Source organism: Chinchilla lanigera, unplaced genomic scaffold (assembly GCF_000276665.1).
Source record: "Chinchilla lanigera isolate Chin_1 unplaced genomic scaffold, ChiLan1.0 scaffold00079, whole genome shotgun sequence".
In the NCBI taxonomy this organism is placed as follows: Eukaryota; Metazoa; Chordata; class Mammalia; order Rodentia; family Chinchillidae; genus Chinchilla; species Chinchilla lanigera.
In genome coordinates this window covers 8740909-8755530 of record NW_004955480.1, presented here as the reverse complement: position 1 = coordinate 8755530, position 14622 = coordinate 8740909, and the positions used below count along the sequence as shown (strand labels likewise).

Here is a 14622-nt window from a genome sequence, read left to right as displayed (position 1 = left end):
CAACCTTTCAAAGCTTTGCTGGCTGTCACCATTTCTGTGAAGCTGCTCTTTGTTGTGACCTATGATTCCTCATACAGAATTACCAGCAAAGCACATTATCTTAAGAGTGTATGTTTATTTGTCTTGCTCTGAATGTGAGACTGTAAGCTTCTTGAGGACATAGCAAGAGTGTATCACCCCTCAAACCTTGGGTAGATCCTCCATGTTTGGTCAAGTCATGTGTACATATAGGAAAGGGACCGGCAGTGTGCATAACTCTATCAAGAATTATATTTAATTAGAATTATATTTAATTAGTCCTGTTGAATTAGAACAAAGCAATAAGCTTTAAAGAACATCTTTTGAGATGAGTGCATTAAGAAAAGAGCATGCTAGCTTTCACAGTAGGACACTGTAAAACCCTACACTGTAATATTCATACTGTTTATAAATTAATAATACGCATGCATGAGCAGGTTCTGGTCTCCTCAAATCTCATCTCTTTCTGGACATATTCTTAAAATGATCTCAATTGATTATTCCTTTACGTTAGTTTCATCCAATATTTATGGATGAGATTGACACTTCTGTGTAAACGGTCTGTATTTTCTTCTTATACTAGTTCATGAAGCCCCTGCTGTTGCACCGTGGGTTTGGTTACAAGCAGCCTAGATGTGCATGGTGGGTGGGGTGTCCTAGGCCAACGTGTGTTCAGACGCTCAGAGAAGGGAGATAAGATGTCAGGGCTTATCTAGTTTTCTGGAGACTGAACCAGAAATAGGGGCAGAGCAGAGGTGAGCTTCCAAGATGCTGCTGCTTAACAATAGACGTGTTAACACTTCCCTTCTCTGTGTTCTGGAGAAAAGCATTCACTTGACTGTGTCCTCAACCTCTGCTGTCTCTTCACATAGCCGCCATTTGGGCTGCGTCGGACATGGGTCATTACCAGAGAAACAGATCTTTCTCATTCAGTCACCTCCGGTCCTCTTGTGGCTTGGTGGGTGAGGCTCTGATCTCTCTCCCAAACTAACACCAGTGGGAAGGTGGGTCACACTTCCTTTCTCCTCTCATAGTCAGGGCAGCTCAAGTGCTAAAGAAATCCCTGTATTTAGAACCCACTTTGTGACTTCAACGAGAAGTAAGATGCTGTGTTGGAAGCACCAGGGCAGGCTGCTAAGGGGAAATGGAAACAACACCATTTTTAGGGGAAATTAGAAGACCAGGTCAGTGCCTGCTCTCACAGTCCTGCCGGAAGACCAGACCGAAGGCTGGACACATTGTCAAGGTCATTTCAGATCTGATTATTCTCCTTCTGTGATGATAATGGTAACAAAAGTAACATCTTTTATTTCCAGAATTTTTCACCTACAATCTCCTTTGAATAGCTTCAGGGAAGGTGTTTTGCATGTTCTATGGGAGATTAAGTGTGCTCCCCACCAGACCTCAAGGGTAAATGAAATTTCACGTGGAGGTGCGTGCCATCGACCAGCTTAGGATCCATCCTTCTGTCCTTGACACCAAAGATGATTTCACAGAAGACACAGCTGGCCTCCACATGCCCAAACTGGTGGCACACTTTTAACAAAGATGATGTGTTTCAGAGACACAGTCAATTGAGAAAATCACAATGGACACTGAAGTGACCGAAGAGATTTGGGGAAACTTCCCAGAAAGCAAGGAATAGGACCGAGAACGGAAATAATGTTCGGAGCTATGAGGCAGAGAAAGAAGAGAGCAGGGCTTAGGCATAGGTGTGCTTGTCCAGCATGTATGCCATTCTGCTACATGCTCCTCAGAAGAAAAATGGGGCTGTGTGGTCAAATAAGTTGACGGTATCTCCTTTGATGGTGTGCGTGTTAGCTGAACAAAGGCTCTGAGAAGTCTGCAGTAAAAGCTGTTACAAGACATTATTTAATCCAGAGGCTTCCAAGAATTGTAACTACAGTTGCTTTTCTTCCCCAGCTCTGGATCAGGGTTGTATGAAGTATACTTTGAGAAATGCTGGTTTGAAGCAAGAGCAGGGAGAGAGAGGATGGCCTATACTTTTGGTTTCCATAGCTCTGTTGTCCCAAACAATTACTACAATGATCCTCATTGTAGTAATGAGACAACTAAGACTTGGAGAAGTTAGTGCCATTACAAAATTTTCTTTCGCTCAGCCATATTTTTATGCTGTGTGTAGGAGGTGCCACAGCCATCATCCCCTTCATTTTGTCCCAGTCCTCCCCCAGGTGAATCTGTAATACTCATTGAGAACTTCCCCCATCAGCCACCCACTTCTTTCTACTCCTCAAACATATTTTATAGTTGCGGGGAAGCAGACCCTGTGGCTGCACAAAGCTCTCATGGAAACCTATCCAGGGTGGATCTGCTGAACCAAGACCTTGCAACCTTCATCACCTGGTGAAGGGTCCAAAACACTGACTGAATGCTGGTAGATGGAAGTTGATGAGTAGGCACTGATGTAGGACTGAGGGCTCCTTCTATTCTTAGTCACATGTGAAGGCAGATAAGCTGTCTCACGCCTCTGCCCACCCACACCATGGTGTCAATGGTGGTCTCAAGCACGGTGACTTTGACTACATAGTCCTGGGCTTCCTAGAGGAAACACGAATGTGTGACCCACTGCAGTGCCACTTGAGATGTGACAGGAAATCTCCAGGTCCGGAGAAGAGAGCCCAACGTAACCCACTAAGCAAGAACAAGGTTTAGTTTTTGGTTTCTATATTTCTGTTGTTCCCAAAAGATAAGGGAGTCTTTAGTCCAAGATTTTAGCACTGTGTGCTTAATGCTTTCCTTCTGTAAGGAAAATACTCTACTAGAACCAATCACCTGTTCACACACAACCATAGATTTTCTTAGATCAGTTATACAACACAGATCACCAGGTCCCATTCTTCCCCACCACTGGGTGTTTTAATATAATACAGTTGACCCTGATGCTACTTGGATCAATTGTTTTGCCAATTCTCCACTATACTGGATCAATTGTTTTCTCAGTTCTCTGACATTTATCACAAGAATCCCATCCCCCAATTAGAGCAGCATCACTTTACCATCCCTAGCCCCAAACAGGCCAAACAACCAATGTCCTGGGGGCCTGCTGCTGCAAACACCTCACTTCTGGTTTTGATGATACATTATCAGAGTCTTCACACAGCAAGAAGATTCTGGGTCCCATAAACAAGAAACACATTAATGACTACATATTGAATACCACAGGGTATCTGAGGAAGTTAGAGAACCACACTTGGAGGCCACACAGCTAAGGAAAATGGTCCCCACCTACCACTGACTGGGGGAGACCCCAAAGTTGAATAGTAGATGCTGCTACTAGAAACAGTATACAGCTCCTGCTGTTGCTAGTCTTTCAGTCTCCACCCAGGGGCAAAAAGACATCAGTACTGTCTCGGCTTTGGGAGACTTTATTTTTTGATCCAAAATTAGGAACATTTCTGAAGGAAAGAGCTGATGTAATTTGTTGTGCTGGAAAGATTTCCCTAGAGTCAGACCCTGAGATAGGGGTTAATATGCAAGTGATGCAGTATATTTAAAAATGGTTTAATAATACGAGATATAATGTCATAATAAATAAAATCTCATCCATATTTAATTCTTGCATTTGGGAATTGGATAGTGTAGTAGAAAAATTTATAATTAGAACATCTTGGGTTTAGATGTGACACTAACTAGCTGACTAGCTATATGTTTTTATTTTATTCAAATAGAACGGCCAGGAAAAAAGTGTAGGCTCCCACTTAAGTTTTTCAGATAAGCAACAAAATTGCTTTAGAATTTTTTCAATTGTTATTTCACATGGATCATACATGTACTAAAATTTATGTCATTTTTAATTAAAATGTTTTAATTGCATGAGACATGCATATACTAAAAGTAATTATTTATCTGGTACTCAGTTTTATGGGGGCAGTTTTGGGGATTGATCCCAGAGCCCCTTGCATGCTAGGTTAGCACTGTACCAATAAGCTGTAGCCCCCACCTCTCCACATTGAGATAGGAGTCTTAGTAAATTGCTTTATCCTCCCTAGGACCTACTGAGCTCAGTCAGACACTCACACTGAACTGTGCTTTCTCTAATTTATTTACAAAATCCAGCAACTCTCTGTTCAAATTCCTTACCTTCCCTGATCCTCAAGTTTCCATAACTGTGAAATAGTTTGCTCCCTTGTCAGTCTGCAGAAAACACTCCATGAGTAGCTGTGACTTTTAATTGTTCTAGGACAGTTTATTCTTCATGCGGCAGCTTAGGAGACCAGAAAGGGCGCTTGGAAAGCATAGGAGTAAGGTGTTTTGATATTTTCTCTGCTGTCTGATACATGATCCAGCCCAACTGCTCCCTTATCAGATGGAAACCTGTAGGACGTGGAGGGTACAGTCGCTTAATGTATTGTCTGCATTCCAGCTGATTGCCTCCCAGCTGGCCAGCCAGCGCACATTGTTCCCCATGCTGGGCTTCTCTGCTGGCCTGCAGGAGGCAGCTAATGGCAAGGCTGTGCAGCCCAGCGGGTACCTTCTTCCCAGGGACTGCCCCGCCCCTTGCCTCTTCTGTCCATGACATTAAAAAAAAAAAAAAAAAATCACAGCTCTGCTTTACTGAGCAGCTGCTTCCTTTGGGATTTATTATCTTTCAGGCCTAAGTTACTACGGGAAAATCCAAGAAAAATGATGGTTAGACAATATGCAACATGATCATAACCAGAGGTTTTTGAATATTTAAGCCCAAATAATAATGATTGGCTAGTTGAATTTCAAAATATTCCCACTGTGTTATTTCTAGGGGCTTGGGGGAGAAGGATGAGATTATATCATATGTTTGGTCTGAGATCTTAAAACAAAACACGATTCTTTTTAACAGCACTCATGAAATGCTTTCTGTGGTCTCTTACTTGGTTCTCGGGGTAACTGGGAGCAGAATCCCAGAATCCTGCATTGATTCATCAAAACTTTAAGACGACTTGCTCAAGGTCAAACATCAGTTCATCAGCAGACTTGAGCGGAGAGTTCTGGAAGCCTCCTCTTCCCATTGTCCACTGCTGTCCCTAGGTCACAGAAGACTCAGAGAAGTGTGCTTCTCCAGCTCTGCATCTTTCTGTCCCAACTAGGTTTTGTCCTTGAAATGATACTGATATAGAAGGAAAGAAGAACTGCACTACAGTCCTAAGACCCAGTCCTGCTTCCTTCCTCCTTTCCTTCTCAGGGGCCAGACTAGAATCCCACTCTGAGGATTCTCCCTTCCTGCTCCCACAACCTTCCCTTGTTCTAACACAGGGATTTCCTCTGATAATTTCTTCACCTGCCTAATGCTATGTTGGTATTTTCTTCTTGGAAGTCTCCAAGTTACACAGAAGAGAATCCCAAGAAGCACAGTGAGAGAATAAGGAGAAGAGTAAGAGGGGAAAGGAAGCCCATAGTGTCAGGAAGGAGCGTCTGTCGGCAGCTGGAGGTTCAGTCCTGCCTAGCTTTCTGAGCTCACCTCAGAAATATATTACCAAGAGCCGTGAGACTTGGAGTATTATATAGAACACCTCTCCCTCCCTGGGTGAGGGTCGCCCGGGGCAGTAACTGTCTTGTGCTCCAGAGTTGACTGCACAATATAGTCAGCAGCAACACTGAGTCCGGAACAGGCAGTCCCAACCCAGAGCCCAAGCTCTTACTCACTGACTAGCGCAGTACTTGACAGCTTGAGATCAAAGCCACCATCATATCCATCAGGCACTATGTTTTGTTTTTGTTTTTTTTTCTCAAATTAGGAATAATTTGACTGTTAAAATCTTTCTTACTAAAATTGGCTATACTAGTAGAGTGGAAAATTTTTCCAACTAGTTTATGAAAGACCATAGTCTCGCTGCATGACTTTGGGTAGATAACTTCACCTCTCTTTGTGTCTATTTCTTCACAGATCAAAAAGAAGATAAAAGTAGATCTTGCTGACCTTACAGGACTGTTTTGAAGACCTTTCGTGAGTGTGTTTACGAAGGAGCTTTGTGAACTGTTCAGTGCTATTCAAGCAGAATGGATCGTGCTTCTTGTATAACCTTGACTTTTCTCCCTACTTCCCTGCTGCACTGTTTCTGGAACAAATGCATACGTTGTCCTGTCCGCCCCCCACTTCCACCCCCACTGTGTTATGGGCATCCTCCTCGGATTACAAAACTGGTTTCTCAATCTAATCGGCACAGGATGTTTCCTTCCACGCCCACAAGCTTAGATAACAGCGATTTGAGGATTTGTAATTCATCCTTCATTGATCAATGTTCTTGAGTGTTCTGCACTTGCCTGAACCCTGTCCTATTCAGGTGTAGAGCCAGAGGCTTTGATACAATGGACAGCTTCAGGACTCTCTCCTGACAGGGCAGCCTTCTCAACCTTGTCTTTCTAAGAGGGTTCTTCAATCTTAGTGGGTCATTCACCCCTCCGAGATTCTTGTGAAAGCAAAGTCCTCTCTCATAAGAAAGAAATGAAGATAAAAACATATGAGACTATGTCCATGCACACGTCCACATAGACCTTCTTGTACATACCCACCACGTACACCTTCTTCCGGTCCCATTTTGCAGGTGATCACAGTCCTTCAAAATCGATGGCTGAAACTCCAGGGTCTCCGAATCAGCTAGATTTAGCTTTCAATACTAGTCGTAGGCAAAATAACTAACAATGACTCTGGTACACAATAATTGCTCAATAACTAAGAAGTGTCCTTATCCCTAAAGCAACATCATCTTCACAAACATCACACAGTTTCAGAAAATTTTCAAGAAAAAGGCCACCCAGTCCAACACAGTTTCTTCAGGGAAGAGGCTGGCGTCGGCTGCGGTGCAGCTGGTGTTGGCTCTCCCTCTACTGGCCGTAGGGCACATTCACCCATCCTTCTGATTCCAGTAAGTGTTGGGCTAGGTCTGAGGCACAAGAAAATGGGGTCAAAAGTGGGAGACAGGGAGCAAAGGAGAACATGGTTTAGTTCTGAGCAGTGCACATCCTGAGAAAGCTAAGGATTGAGAATTGTGTTGGTCCCTTTGTTTTGTACCCTTTTTTTTTTTTATTGTGCTCCAGCTACCGAATGTGCTGACCCAGTTCCTTCTGAACGTGCATCTGTTCTGGAAGAGACATCTTGACAACAATATGCCTAAGAGTCAGCCTCGTGCAAACCCTGGATCTCACCATAAGGTTTGCCTTATTCTTGACTGGGACTTAGAGTAGAATGCAAGCAGCACAGGTATAAACTGCATAGAGTAATGGCTAGTGCCGCCCTTCCTAGCAGAGGAATTATTTCATGGCAGCCTGAGCTCTCTGAGCCTCAGTTTCCTCCTCTATTAAATAGAGCTCATACAGGTCCTCACCTGCTAACACTGTTATAAGGATTAAGTAACTCATTGGGTGCTGAGTGGAAGGTGCAGTAACAAGAAAACTTAGTAGTCACTAGGTATTAGCAATGGTATATTCATTCTAACATAGAAATGGTATATTACAAGCCTTTGTTATATTTAAAACTCCACATCAATACTTGCTTGTTGCATGAAATTGAACCACTTAAAATTATTCATATTTGGTTAGTTTGGACCTGACAGAGACAGCAGCTTTTCAAACAATTTAATGTACTAGAATAATTAGAAACCAGCCATGACCCACAGGACTACCCCCCAGAGTCACACGTTCAGGCACACTCTCTTGACATCTTGGAAACATGTAAATAGCTGATGCTAATGTGAAGTCAGAATGCAATCGTGATCAGATCAGGTGTCTTAAAAACATAGTCTGACTCCCAGGTAGTGAAGGAAGGTCCAAGTGTTCTGCAGTGAATGTCAGGACGGCAGGGACAATTTACAGAGACGGCGGGTGATGCTAGCATTCTGCTTGAGGGACACCCAGGGAGTTCTGTTTCTATGGGAGCTTCCCGACACTAGTGGCCTGTCCCTGCACCCATCCCTCCCTCGGGGCAGACTGCTGCTTCAGCAGATGCACTTGGCTCTGATAGGAAGGGATTCAATCCTGACAGGCAATTTCATCGGCCCCTTAAGATGAGATGAGTCGTTGCTTTGACTTTGTAATTTCCCAACCACTTTGAGTAATCAGGGTTTCTGCTAGCGCACAATTACTTATTAAAGTTTGGTGGAGTTCGGCCTACCATCTCTCTTTGTTGTCTCAAGCTTTTTGCCAACATAAATAACTCTCTGCTATTTTTAGAATGAAGAAGTAGCTATCAAGCTGTGCACAGCCTGGCAGGGCTTAGCAATGCAGCGTGAGAGCTTTCTCAGTGTTCAGCGCTACTCCCCCCATAAAGCGGGTAGAATGGCCAGGGCTCGGAAGGATCTGCTCTTTCAGTCTTCTGGCCCTGGGCTGATAAAACTCTTACTAACAGAGATACAATGTAACAATTGTGCTGTAATTCTCTATAGAGACCCTGTCCCCAGCACTACAAGTTAAAGAATTCGTGATTGGCTATGCAAAGAACACTAAGTTAGGACACAACAATCTTGGGCTCTCTGATCTGACTTCGCTACTCACTGCCTCTGGACCTGAGGAATTACCCATCCTTTTGATCTGTCATTCCCCAAAAGAAAAATTAATGAAATTGAGTCCAGTGGTCTCTACGTTTCTTTCTATGCTCTCCGTATTCCTAATGGAAATCCCAGATAGCAATGGAAACCAACAACCATTCTCTTTTTTGTTTTTAGTACAATATTCAGTTAATTACATGAGATACTAACACTTCATTATAAAATATTGGATTAGATGGCTTTGCCCAATGGTAGGCTTATGTGAGCGTTCTGAGCATACTGCAGGCAGGTGAGACTACAATACAATGTTCCGACAATGGATTTAATGGAAAACTGAACTGCTGGTTCACTGAGTCTACACTCTAGGAGGACAGAAGGATCCAAGACTCCAAAAGTCCTGTGGAAAGTTAGAAATTGTGGGAATCTATTTTGTTCATTAAGAGCAAAGTTCAAAGACACAGAGGCAGTGGGAAAGAGAGGAGGAGAGGGATAGAAAAAGAAAAGAAGATGTGTTCGGTACTTGTACCGTGTCCCCAGGAGGAATGGGATCGTTATGCACTGCAAACATGCACAAATACACAATAAAGTTTGAGAAAGAAGAACACTGATGAGAGACCAAAATGGCAAGCTACACTGCAACAGATACACCTGTGAAGGACAGACACCCAACATTTCTAAAGAACCCCTACACAGCAATGAGCAAAAGGCAAGGCAACCTCACAGAAAAGAGGAAAACTATTCCTAAATAGTTTTCTATATATAAAACTATAAATAGTTTTCTATATAACTAAAAAAGTATACAAATAGCTCCAAATTTGTGGGAAAGTCCTCAACTTTATTAGTCATTAAGATAACACAAATTAAAACTGCAAAGACAGACTACACACACGCACACACCCACACACACACACACACCCCAGAAAAGCTAACATTAAAGGGCTAATATGGACCAGAGTTGAAGGAGAAGTGGAACAACTGGTAGTCGTATCCTGCAACTGTGAGCATACAATGGAACAAGCATTTAGGAAAATTTTTGATCATATCCATGAGAGCTGAAAATATACAAATAGTCCCTGATGGCCTTATGACTTATGATTTTTCAACTGTAAAACTGTATCAAAGCATTCCCATACAACCATTCTCTTTTTTGTTTTTAGTACAATGTTCAGTTAATTGTATGATATACTTAACACTTCATTATAAAATACTGGGTTAGATGGCTTTGCCCAATGGTAGGCTTTTGTGAGCATTCTGAGCATACTGAGGGCGGGTGAGACTACAATACAATGTTCTGACAATGGATTTATTGGGAGGTAACTCCACTGTAAATCAAGGAGCACCTCTATATATTTTATTATCCAGAAATTTCATTCTTTGGATATAAACTTAACAGAAATGCAAACATACTTATTTCCAAAAAAATTGTACAAGTAAGCAGCCCTATTCAAGAGCAGCTAAAAACTGAAAGTGACTCAAAAATTCCATCAACAGATGCATAATAAATAAATGCGTTGCATTCATGCATTGTAATTCAAAACAGTAGAGAGTGAACTGCTGTACATAGCTTGGATGAATTTCAAAGTATAATTGTTGAGCAGGAGAAACTAGACACAAAATGATACGCTGCATTATTTCGTTTAGATAAAGTTCACAGACAGGCAAAAGTAATGTCTGCTGTTGGAAGCCAGGGTAGTGGTTTTGCTTGGGGAATACGTTGTCACAAAGGAAATACAAAGTGTTTCCTGGATGGCTCGCAACAGTCTGTTTTTAATCTGGGTGTTAGTTACAGAAACGTGTTTGGTTTGTGAAAATTCATCAGCTGTATGTTTATGATATGTGTGATTTGGAGTTATATTTTATACATCACTAAAAAGATTTCTGTTTGATTCTGGGTGAAAAAAGAAAAAGAATGAGTGCAAGATTTTGCAGCTGGGGATGGTGGTGCACACCTGTAATCCCCACCTCCCAGAGATTCTAAGCTGAGGGTAGAGATGACCCAGTGCATGGCAGAAAAGCTACCATATAAGCTTCAGCCCATTCTTGGAATAGAGATAACTCGCTTTGCTGAGAAGATATGGAAGCAATGTTGAGGTCTTCTCAAGTTGAGTGCTGTATTTTTTGAGGCCAGAACCTTGCAGAGCTCTTTGCCAGACCTGTGAAGATTCATTAACATAAATCCATATCGTTGAACATAGTTGGATTTCAAGAGAGGGAGCAAGAACTGAGCCAAGAGGGAGCGGTGCCGCTGACCTTGGGCAGCTGTTCTGCACAATGCAGACCTAGGATCAGGGAACTACAGGAATAGTACTGCCTCAGCTTTTGGGTTGGAAACCAATTGGTAGAAATCCCAAGTATCTGGTAAATTAAAAATGAACACATTTATTACTTCCTTCTGAATTAAGTAAACTTACCATCCCGTAGACCCTGGGATGACTGTAAGATTTTCTTTATAAAGACTTCTTCTTGAGTGTTAACTTCTGAAAATAAACAGAGAGAGAGAGAGAGGCTGAGCTCCTTCCCAAACACACTAAGCAGATAACAGATAAGTCGCCACTCCTTTCCTGGAGTGGGCATGGGGAAGAATGGAGTTCTTTCCATATGAAATATGAAAGCAAAAGGGACCTGTCCCATCCCTCACATGCTGGGACTCTCTTCCACTGAAGAATTATGCTCTTTTGGTAGTGCATCGATGTAAGACTATGATGAGATTGTCTCTTTGGACCAGTGGCCCAGACTCTGTCTCATGGAGACAGAGAATTAAGAATTCTCTTACAAGGAATTAAGGTCCTCACTATCAGTAATTCTGAAAAGATGCTGGTGTTTACAAAGGAAGCAAAGGCCAAGCATAATCTCAGACTAGGTATGGGTCAATTGTGCCCAAAGCCTGAAGTGGGAAGGTGTGACAGTAGGAAGTGAGCTGAATGGCCAGGCATGTAGAGGAAAAACCATGAGCTGGGTGGTCCAATAATGGTCCCTCGGATGTTGACAATGTTGAATGGCTTCCACATGTTGCGGAGGCTTTCACAGCCCTTCATCTCCCCTGAAATTCCAATGCAGTCCTTCCCACTGCCCAACCCAGGTTGTCTAGGGTTATCTGTGGACCCATCCCATGCTGCAGAGTGAGAACGTTATGGTTTAGGTCTGGACTGTCTCCCAAAGCCTCTTGTGTTCAGAGGTGGGGTCCTGAAAGGTGACTGGGCCATAAGGTCTCTGTAGTCAAAAGTGGGTTCATGAATGAATGAGGTCAGTATCTGAATGTGGTGTAGGAGGTGGGGCCTGATTGCAGGGAGTGGGGTCTGAAAGGGTGCATCTCCCTCCCTGGCTCCGCCCTTGTCTCTCTGCTTCTTTTCTCATAATTTAAGCAGCACATGTAAACAAAGTACTTGTTTGGTGGTCATGTAGCCCATTGGCCAGCTCGTGATAATGAATAACTGCTCAGTGCACAGGACCTTTGTCTATTTTCATTGTTGTATTATCATGATCTGGATCTCTTGGCTCCTATTGTTCTAGAGTGACTGAGTGATAGGCCCTAGTGGCTTTAAAACTATTTGGGGATCACCAGTCAGGCACTTGACATGGATTAGTGGAGAGGGAGGTTTCCAATTTATGCTTCACAGACAGTAAAGATTCGATTTATAGGCAAAAAACAAGAGCTCTACAAAATGCAGCACAAGACCACTGGAAGCTTGGCTGACTGGGAAGAGTGCTGGAGAAGATGGAGGAAGCCGAGAGTCAGGAGAGAAGGAAGAGGAGCAGGATGTTTACACAGGTGATCTTGTAGAAGATCAAGCTTGACATATTGTTAAGACCTGTATAAAGAGTGCAAAACAGCCCTCTCTTTTAAGGGCCATCTTTGAAATTGCAATAAATTCTCTACGACAGAATCTCAGTCAAGTCTAGCATGTAATCTTCTGCTGTCAAGAAGAGTAATGCCGAGTGGTCTGCGTTCTACTGTCTACTCTAAGAGAGAAGAGAAGAAAGTGAGGAAAGGGAAGCTGCTCAGATGGGAAGATGGCGGTTCATTTGCCAAAGCTGCTTTCCAAGGCTCAGCTTGCTCTCTTTGTGGGAACTTTTTATTTTATCAGGATTATGAAAAATACTTTTAGAGAAGCCTTCTTTGGCTAGTTGCTTCCTATCACATCTTTCCTGCAAACTGCAGGTGAGAGAATCTGGTATTAGATAAATTAACACATTAACCTTGTCTCTGTCAGTTAGGAGCTGTGCTGTCTTGGGTGAGCTGTCTCCGTAACCGAGCTCCTATCAGTTTAGGATTAGAGGTGGACCCATCTCACACTGCAGTGTGGAATAAGCATAGCATCTGCTTCTAAGCCTGGATAAGATCAGGTAAAAGAAGGCATGTTATGTGCTTAACGTTACTTGCTTTGTAAGTGCTCGGTGGTATTAGCTGTCACTGTCATCAGCCACAGCACCTTTCTCTTGCTATCTTGAGATAACAAGATGTTATCTCAATGTTATCTCAAACATCTTTTGACAGATAACTTTTTAAATCTTTTGTTTTGAGATAGGGTCTCTCTAAGTCACTAAGTTCCCCTGGCAGGGCTCCAACTTGAGAGCTTTCTGCCTCAGCCTCCCAGAGTGCTAGGATGGCAGGGATGTTCCACTGCACCTGGTTGCACACCACATTTTATAGTGTGTTTCCTAACTCAGCGTCAGAGTCTTAAGGAGGCTCAGTCATGTTCTGGAGGCCACTGTGGAAGGTAAATTTGAGAAAGAGAAACCAAATGAGTTTTACTGTGCTTCCTCCCTGGTGTTTCATCCTGAGCAATTCTGCTGAGAGAGAGAGAGAGAGAGAGAGAGTGTGTGTGTGTGTGTGTGTGTGTGTCCCCTTCCCATTTTATTTTACAAACTCTCTTCTAATTCAGTTACCCACAAATATCTTTGAAGAGCTATTACATCATCAGTATCAGCACAAAAATATTCCAAATAAGTACCAGTGATAAAGATAAAATGCCTTTCACGACTACATTTCTTCTTTCCACACTTGCCCATTTGTCTGCTCCCCACCCCCATAGACAAAATTCCGGAAAGGGAAATCTGCACTTGGTCTCCTCCTCCTCTTCCTCACTGAACCTTGTCCTCTCCCTACAGCTTCCTTCCCACCATGGACACTGCCCTCCTCAGGGCCAGCTCTGCTCCTGGGCTGTGGGGCTCACCTGCCACTTACAGCTCTCTGCAGCAGCGTTTCACCTGCCACCCCTTCCAGGGTCCACGCGCTGACATTGCTCAGCTTCCTACTGCCTAACTGAGCTATTCTGTGTTTTCTTTTCTGATTCTTTCCAATGGCTTGGAAATGCTCCGGAACATTTCCCAGTACCTTTTGCTTGTCAATCCCAGCTCTCCTAGGCTATCTCATCCAGTTCAGTGTCTTTAAATCTCATCTGTGCCACCGCAAAGTTGCAATTCTACTGCACACTTTAACCTATCTTCCTGATTTATATTGTTTATTTATTTTTTTATTTTTTGGTTTTTCTCCGGTACCAGGAACTGAACTCACGACCTTGCGCTTGCCAGGCAGGCGCTTTTTGCCGCTGAGCTAAATCCCCAGCCCTTCTTCCTGATTTATAGATGAAGTTCTATAATATGTCATCTCTTGTTAGACGCTTCTTGTTCTTAGTGAACCAAGGAGAAATGTGACTGTCAAACCCCCATTAAAATCCATCAGAGTTCTGCAGGATCTAGTTCCTGCCTTCCTCTCCAGGTTCAGCCTCTCAATATATTCTGACCTTGCTCACCTGTAACATTCACCCTCTACCACAAGGCAAAGGAGCTTCCTGCCATTCATTATGATATTCTAAACTTGCACATTCTTTGCATGCATTTCCCTTTGCATTTTCTCCTGTTTTGTTTGAAATCCTCCACTGATTCATAAAGACACAACTCATACCTTTGGCAAATGCCCCTCCTTGCTGCCCTTGTTGTGTCTTAGTCATTTGTCCAATGCTGATTTGCACTGACATGATTTTTAATTTTAAAGAGGAAAAAACAAAAGCAAAATAATAACAAAGACAAAGACAAAACAACACAAAAATGGTAAAACTGATACAGAATTTCAAAACAAGATGATAGGAAATTAATAATGCTTGCTATATTACATATCATTGTCTTC

General features: G+C 42.8%; 1 long non-coding RNA gene across 3 annotated transcripts in view; it reads left to right on the top strand.

Moving 5' to 3' along the window:
* LOC102019271 overlaps positions 1 to 14622 on the top strand; it is a 115733-nt gene that overhangs the window by 72438 nt on the left and 28673 nt on the right. The window contains exon 5 of one of the 3 annotated variants that reach the window (XR_001230896.1): positions 5900 to 9020. The exons of the other annotated variants lie outside the window; for them this stretch is intronic. This is a non-coding gene — a long non-coding RNA (uncharacterized LOC102019271). Of the gene's footprint in view, positions 1 to 5899; positions 9021 to 14622 lie in introns of those variants that run through there. 3 annotated transcript variants of the gene reach the window in all.